Source organism: Phyllostomus discolor, chromosome X, assembly GCF_004126475.2.
Source record: "Phyllostomus discolor isolate MPI-MPIP mPhyDis1 chromosome X, mPhyDis1.pri.v3, whole genome shotgun sequence".
Lineage (NCBI taxonomy): Eukaryota > Metazoa > Chordata > Mammalia > Chiroptera > Phyllostomidae > Phyllostomus > Phyllostomus discolor.
In genome coordinates this window covers 79924255-79932305 of record NC_050198.1, presented here as the reverse complement: position 1 = coordinate 79932305, position 8051 = coordinate 79924255, and the positions used below count along the sequence as shown (strand labels likewise).

Sequence of the window (8051 nt, the reverse complement as noted above, 5' to 3'; positions counted from 1 at the left end):
ATTAAAAAGGTATATTATGAAGAACCAGGGAAAATTTGGGGTCTGTTTTTTGGAATGTTCATCATTTAATTTGTGGCAGGCAGTGTATAGGATGGATTGGAAAGAAGACAATTGGAGCTGGAGTTCCTAGAGGCAGAGAAACTAGTTTAGTAGCTATGAACATGATTCTCCAATTGGAAAGATAATGAAGGCTTGGATTACATCCATGGCAGTGAAGACAAAGAGGAAAGGACAGGTTGATTCACTCAATACTTGATTTGAGTAGGTATCTACTGGATTTCAGGCATTATTTTACTCGCTGGGGATACAGTGACAAAATAGAGATCACCCATTGGGGGTAACAAGTGGAGTTTAAATGACAGTAGTTGGTGTCTGATGAGAGGTCTAGGGGACATCCAGGTGGACTTATGCATGCTTTTAAAATAGATTTTATTTATTTATTTTTAGAGAGAGGGGAAGGGAGGGAGAAAGAGAGGGAGAGAAACATCAATGTGTGGTTGTCTCTAGGGCACTCCCTACTGGGGACCAGGCCTACAACCCAGGCATGTGCCCTGATCTGGGAACTGAACCAGCAACTGTTCGGTTCACAGGGCAGCATTCAATCCACTGAGCCACACCAGCCAGGGCAGACTTATGCATATTTAGTGGACAGCTGAAGAGACATTCTGAATATTAATAGTAAGGAAGAAACTGGAAATACAGTTTTTGCATGTAGGAGGCAGTGGAAACCATGGGAGTAGATGATATCAAGAAGAACAGGTGTGAAAGGAGTGGACCTAGGATAGAACCTATATCTTGCAAAGCACCTACATCTATAAGACATGTAACAATGGGACAAAACACTGAGGTTCGTTGAATGTCTGTTAAGTTCCAGGTGTTTTTACATTTTATCTCAATGAAATTTCACAATGTAACTATAGACTGGATAGGTTTGCATTCTCCCTCCCTTTCCCCTCAACAAAATAAATGGACTCAGAAATGTAAGAGAACTAAAAGAAATTAGGAAGTGATATTTTCATGATATTTATATACAGGGTCTGGCAGAAGTAATGCCTGCTTGAGTGTGGTTGGTAGGGTAATAATATGGGTGTAATAATTTATAGTTTTAATTTGAACATTTCCCTTAAAATGTGATATGGTGTGCTTGAGTGTAATATTGTTATGTTACAGAATTACATGCTTATGATTTTGTAATAAGAGATTTTGTAATAAAAAAGGGGTGTTATTTGTGTCCAACCCTGTAGTTATACTGATTTATTTTGGTTATTGCTTGCATGATACGTCTTTTTGCCATTTGTTTATTTTTAACCATTTTTTATCCTTACATTTAAAATGTGTCTCTTCCACCATGGCTGGTGTAGCTCAGTTGGTTGGACATTGTCCTGTGAACCAAAAGGTCACCATTTTGAAAGGCCCATGCCTGGGTTGCGGGTTTGGCCCCAAGTTGGGCCATATATGGAAGACAACCAGTTGTTTTTCTCATATCAATGTTGTTCTCCCTCTCTTTTCCCCTCCCCTCCCTCTCTCTAAAATCAAAACTTGAAATTAAAATTAAGAAGAAAATAAAATGTGTCTCTTCCATTTTTGTTAAAATAGACAGATTTGCAGGAATTATCAACTTTCAGAGATTCAAGGCTCCAAATAATTTATTAAATGACTGGCCTCAGAAACTGAACTCATTGATAGCTTTAGTTAGCAAAATTACACATCTCATAGCCAAAGAGGAGATGATACATAATGTAAAATAAAGGTTTCAATGTCATTAATGCCTTTAGAAAAGAGTTAAAATTGGAACTAATTTTAAAAAGTCTGTTATGGTGTATATGTTGTTTTTTTCTATTCTCAGCTCCTTTGTCTAAATTTTTAAAACCTTTTTTATTGTTGTTCAAGTACTGTTATCGCCATTTCCCCCTCACCACTCCCTCCCACCCCAGTCATCCCCACCTCCCACCCTTGATCCCACCCTCCTTTGACTTTGTCCATGTGTCTTTTATACATGTTCCTTTACAACCCTCCCCCCTAACTCCCCCAATATTCGCTCCCACCTCCCATCTGGTTACTGTCAGTTTGTTTTTAATTTCAATGTCTCTGGTTATATTTTGCTTGCTTGTTTGTTTTGTTGATTAAGTGCCACTTATTTAAATGATAATGAATGTGTTTGAGGACCCTTTTGAACTTTAAACTCCCTGATATCATTGTTCACTTTTTATTTGCAATTGGTACAAAAATATAATACATTTCCATTGCCTGAGTACTCAAAAATTGTGTCATAATTTACCCAAATGTTCTTCTATTATTTGAAAGCTTTCTAGCTATTTGTTTTCATTCAGCTAACAACCATAACTATAATAAAAGCAGTATATGCACATTTCAAAATTAAAATATGTCACTTGCAAGAAGCATATGGTTGATTTTTTTCATGTAGTTGGGATGTTGCTTTAATTGAGGAATTAATCTAATTACATTTAATGTAATTATCAACACATTTAAATTTATATCTGTCATCTCTCTGTTTCCTATTAGTGCTCTTTGTTTTATTTTCCCCTTTGGTGATCTACTTTTGGATTTAGGAAGTTTGTTTTATTTTTAAAGTGGAATACTACAAACACAAGTGAAGCTGTAACACCTGACCTAGCAAATCTCTGTGATGATATGACAAGTAACAGAGAAACATATAAAATAGCTTAATCCTATCTTTTCCCTTTCTGTGTATAAACCATGGTAATACATGTGATGATATGTAAGGCTTGGAGAAGGTCTGCAAGGACAATCAAGCTGACTGCTCCATATGATATTTGGGGCAGGAAGTTAAAACAACACAAAAGCAAAATGCAAATGTACACCTGAAACTAATATAAAATAATATTGAATGTGAACTTTAATAGAAAACAATTGAAAATGTAAATGTGTTTGTGTTCTACTCTGAAGTGAAACAGCATATTTTCTCTAATACTAATATTCCTAGAAATATGTGAGAAGTTTCTTTTTAAAATTTTATGTATGTATGTATGTATGTATGTATGTATTTTTAGAGAGAGGGGAAGACAGGGAGAGAGAGAGAGAGAAACATCAATATGAGGGAGAAACATAAATCCATTGTCTCTTGCAAGCACTCCATCTGGGAACCGGGTCCACAACCCAGACATGTGCCCTGACCCAGAATTGAACAGGTGATCTTTTGCTTTGCAGGACAATGCCCAACTAACTGAGCCACACTGGCCAGTACATGTTTTTCTTATTTTAATTTTATTTTTCACCCTTAGCCCTGGCAATTCCACTGCTAGGATTATATCCTAAGAACCCTGAAACACCAATCCAAAGAACCTATGCACTCCAATGTTCATAGCGCAATTTACAATAGCCAAGTGCTGGAAACAACCTAAGTGCCCATCAGTAAATGAATGGCTCAAAAATCAATGGTACATTTACACAATGGAATTCTATGCAGCAGAAAGAAAGAAGGAATGCCTACCCTTTGCAACAGCATGGATGGAACTGGAGAGCATTATGCTAAGTGAAGTAAGCCAGGCGGTGAAAGACAAATACGATATGATCTCACCTTTAACAGGAACTTAATCAACAAAACAAAGAAACAAGCAAAATATAACCACAGACACTGAAATTGAGAACAGGCTGAACAGAGGGGAGAGGGGAGGGAATTTCAGGGGAAAAGGGTGAAGGGTTTTCAGGGACAATTATAAAGGACACATGGACAATAACAGGGAGGGTGCAAATGGGAGTGAGGTGGGGAGGGCTAGGATGGGGGGAAAGGCAGAAAACTGTATTTGAACAACAATAAAAAAAGAAAAAAATTCATTTTTCAGTTATAGTTTATATTCACTATTATTTTGTGTTAGTGTCAGGTGTACAACATAGTGGTTAGACAGTCACATACTTTACAAAGTGGTTCCCCCAATATTTCAAGTACCCACCTGGCACCGTACATACTTATGACAATAATATTGACTATATTCCCTATGCTGTATTTTACATACCCATAACTAGTTTGTAACTACCAATTTTCACCTTTTTACCTAACCCCCCATCCCCTCACCACTCTGACAACCATCATTCTACTCTCTGTATCTGTATCTGTAGGTGCATTACCAAGTTTGTTTCAAATAAACTTTTTATTTTGGAATAATTTTAGATTTACAGAAAAATTGTAAAAATTATACAGAGGCTTCCCATATACTGAGTTTCAATTTCTCTTAATTTCAATTTCCCTCAATGCAATTATTTGTTGAAATTAAGAAACCAACACTGCCACATCATTATTAACTAAACTTCATATTTTATTCAGATTTCACTAGTTTTTCCATTAATGTTCTTTTTCTGCTTCAGGATCCTATCTACAATATCACATTGCTTTTAATTGTCCTGTCTCCTTAGTCTCCTGTGATTTGTGACATTTTCTCTGTCTTTGACCTTAACAGTTTTGAGCAGAATTTGTCAGATATTTTGTAGAATGTCCTTCAAATTGGGTTTATTTGCTATTTTTCTTATTATTAGATTGGGTTATTGGGTTTTGAGAAACAATGCCACAGAGATGAAGCAACTTTCTCATCACATCATATCCAAGGGTACCTGCTATAAACATGACATCACTGATCATATATACCTCGATTAAAGTGGTGTCTGCCAGTTCACTCCACAGTAAGTTTGCTTTTTTTCCATTCCCTTACTCTGTTCTTTGGAAGTGAGTCACTAAACATGGTGCATTTTTTATTATTCTATTTTCTGAATTTTAGCTTATTAGTAACATATTTTTAATTATTATTTTAGTTGTTCCCCTGAAAGCTAAAACGTGTTTTCTTGATGAAAACCTACCTACAATTATTACTTTTACCACCTTTTAATGTAGGGATCTTTCAACACTTTAACTCAATTTATTCTCTTGTAAATTGCACTGTTGTCATGTGCCATTAATGTCATGAATTTTAATGCATCTTGTTTTTTTTAAATCCTGTAAGGTATTTTTAAAAATCTTGAAAAAATCTCAAACCTACAGAAATGTTAAAGTACGGTACAAAGAACTTTTTCTCTAAACCTTTTATGAGTAAGTCACTGATGCGATGCCCTATCATTTCAAAACATTTCCACGTGTATTCCTAAAACAAAACAAGACAAAACAAAGCATTCTCTTACAAAACTACAATATAACTATCAATGATAAAATTAACAATGAAAAGTTATTATCTAATACTCAGATCCTATTCAAATTTTGCCAATTTTGCCAATAATGTCATTTACAGCCAAATAATTTAATTCAGAACCAAGTATGTACTGCATTTGCTTGTCATATCCATTTAGTGTTATCTAATCTGCAACAGTTTCTCTGTCTTTTCCTGACTCCCATGATTTTGACACTTGAAGATTATAGCTCAACTATTTTGTATAATATCCTACAACTTAGGTTTACTTTATGTTTCCTCACAATTATATTTAGTTTATATGTTTTTGGCAGGAAGACAACAGAAGTGATAGTTTGTTCTTTCATTGCATTAAGGTAATGTCCTCTAGGCTTTATTACTGTAGGGTCATTCTTTTCCCTTTGCAATTAATACGTATTTTGTGGGGAGGTATATCTGAATGAATGTTTTGTGGAGAGACATATTTGAAAATGTGTCTATTTCTATCTACCTATCACTCTAACTATCTGTCATCTATCTATCCCTAGTTCCTCATCTAACTTCTCATTCATTCATTCATGTAAGTGTGGGCTCAATACTTTCTGCTTTATTCAGTGGATTTTAATCTATTATTATTATTTACTGTGATGCTAAAATTTTGCCAATGGGAGGACTTTTAGGCTGGCTTTTGACATTTTCCTAGTATTCTCTGAGCATTTCTTTAGGGAAAAAATAAACTTCAAGCTCATCTTATACAGTCATACCTCAGTACTTGTCAGTTTCAGAACTTGTCAAACCCTGTACTCATTGCATTTTGATGAGAAAAAAATGTTTCAGCACTCGGTGCTTCCTTGGGACTTGTTGCACTTTCTAGAACTTGTATGAGTCAAGATTCTGCCCCATAAGAGAACAATGCTTCATCACTTGTGCTTGCTCGGTACTCATTTGGTACTTGTCTGTTTTCAGCATTCATCTGAATTCTGGAACTAATTAATGATGAGTACTGAGGTGCCATTGTACTTTCTCTGCCCCAGTCCTAGAATTAGCCTTTTTTCCAAGGAGCCCTGATTTCTTTTACTGGAGAATAGTATTTATAAACCAAGATATGGCTGTTCATTGTTATTAGGGGTGTTATGGACTGAATGCTTGTGTCCCCACAGAATTCATAGGTGGAAGCCCTAATACCCATTGTGATGGTTTTGGAGATAATTAGGTTTAGATGAGGTCATGAGGAAGGGGCCCCACAATGGGATTAAAGCCTTTATAAGAAGAGGAAGAGACTAGAGCTCTCTTAAAAATTTGAGGTCACAGTGAGAAGGTGGCTATCTGTAAACCAGAAAGAGACCTCTCACCACAACCTGATCATGCTGGCACCCTGATGTAGGACTTCCAGACTTCAGAACTGTGAGAAATAAATTTCTGTTGTTTAAACCACCAAGTCTATGTCATTTTATTATAGCAGCCTGAGCTAAGACGAGGGTATTGTTGTTTCCAGGCCCTCTCAGTGGGTTAACAGTGAGAAACCTGGCTCCTATTTTTCTTAATATAATCTCCTAATATGTAACGAATCCTCTATAGTTGTAATTTCCATTGTCCTTTAATTTTATGTATGTATTAATTACAAATATTTTATGACTGTATAGCTGGGAGGCCACAGTGCACAGGCATCTCCTGTGTCCTTCCCCCAATACCCCCTCGACCTCTCGAATCCCCACCCCCACTTTTTTTTGAAGGCACTACATGACACAGTGCCACCCTTGGTCTGGAGCCAGGTACTGCACAAACCCCTCTGACTCCCACACTCTGTGACCAGAGCCCTCTTGGCTTAGGCAAAGGTCCAATGATGAAAGCCCCAGCACCAGCAATGGTAATTCAGATGCAGACCAGGGAGACCCAGCTGCTCCAGTGCCAGAAGGAGGAGGAGGAGGAAGAGGAGGAGGAGGAGGAGGAGGAGGAGGAGTGGGAGGAAAGAAAACCTTCCACCCAGCAAAAGAAAAACACCAAACTCCCTAGCAAAACCACTGCTAAGTTATCCACTAGTGTCAAAAGAATTCAGAAGGAGCTAGCTGAAATAACTCTTGTTCCTTCTCCTAACTCCAGTGCTGGGTCTAAAAGAGATAACATTTATGAATGGAGATGGACTATACTTGGTCCACCAGGTTCTGGACATGAAGGTAGTGTATTTTTTTCTGGATATAACATCCAATTATCCATTTAAGCCCTATCTAAGGTTACTTTCCACACCAGAATCTATCACTGCAACATCAACGGTCAGCAAGTCATCTGTCTGAACATCCTAAAAGACAACTGAAGTCCTGCTTTGACTATTTCAAAGATTTTACTCTTAATTTGTTCTCTTTTGACAGACTGCAACCCTACAGATCCTTTGGTTGGAAGCATAGCCACTCAGTATTTGATCAATTAGGCAGACCATGACAAGATTGCCAGACCATGGACCAAGAGATATGTGGCATAATTCACATAATTTGTATGCAGGGTGAAGGAGGAGAAGGCATCTTCTCATTGTGCTGCAAATCTTTATACTCTTTACAATACAGCCTTCTGTGTATATGTTATACTGATTCTACTCTCTGCTTTTAGCCTTTGGAGACTGGGAGACTCCCCCAAAAGGTAAATGTTAGCAAGAGTAGAACTTTGTAGCTATAGATTACTTGTTTAAAATGCCTACTAAGTTTTCCTTTTGTAGGATATAAAAATTTATTTTGTGATATACTAAGAGTACTGGTCCTGAAGCCTACCATATAGTAGCCTACCATTTTAGCCTAATTCATTATCTGTATGAAGTTATAAAAGTAGCTGTACATGACTAAGAATTTGTCATTTGTATGCAAACCAGACCTATTTCTGAGTATGTGGTTAATGATGTTGTGAAAAAAGTTTCACCTTTTACCTTTGTCA

General features: G+C 36.8%; 1 pseudogene; it reads left to right on the top strand.

Moving 5' to 3' along the window:
* Positions 1 to 6128: 6128 nt before the first annotated feature.
* On the top strand, positions 6129 to 7563 carry LOC114505502 (annotated as a pseudogene).
* Positions 7564 to 8051: the final 488 nt, after the last annotated feature.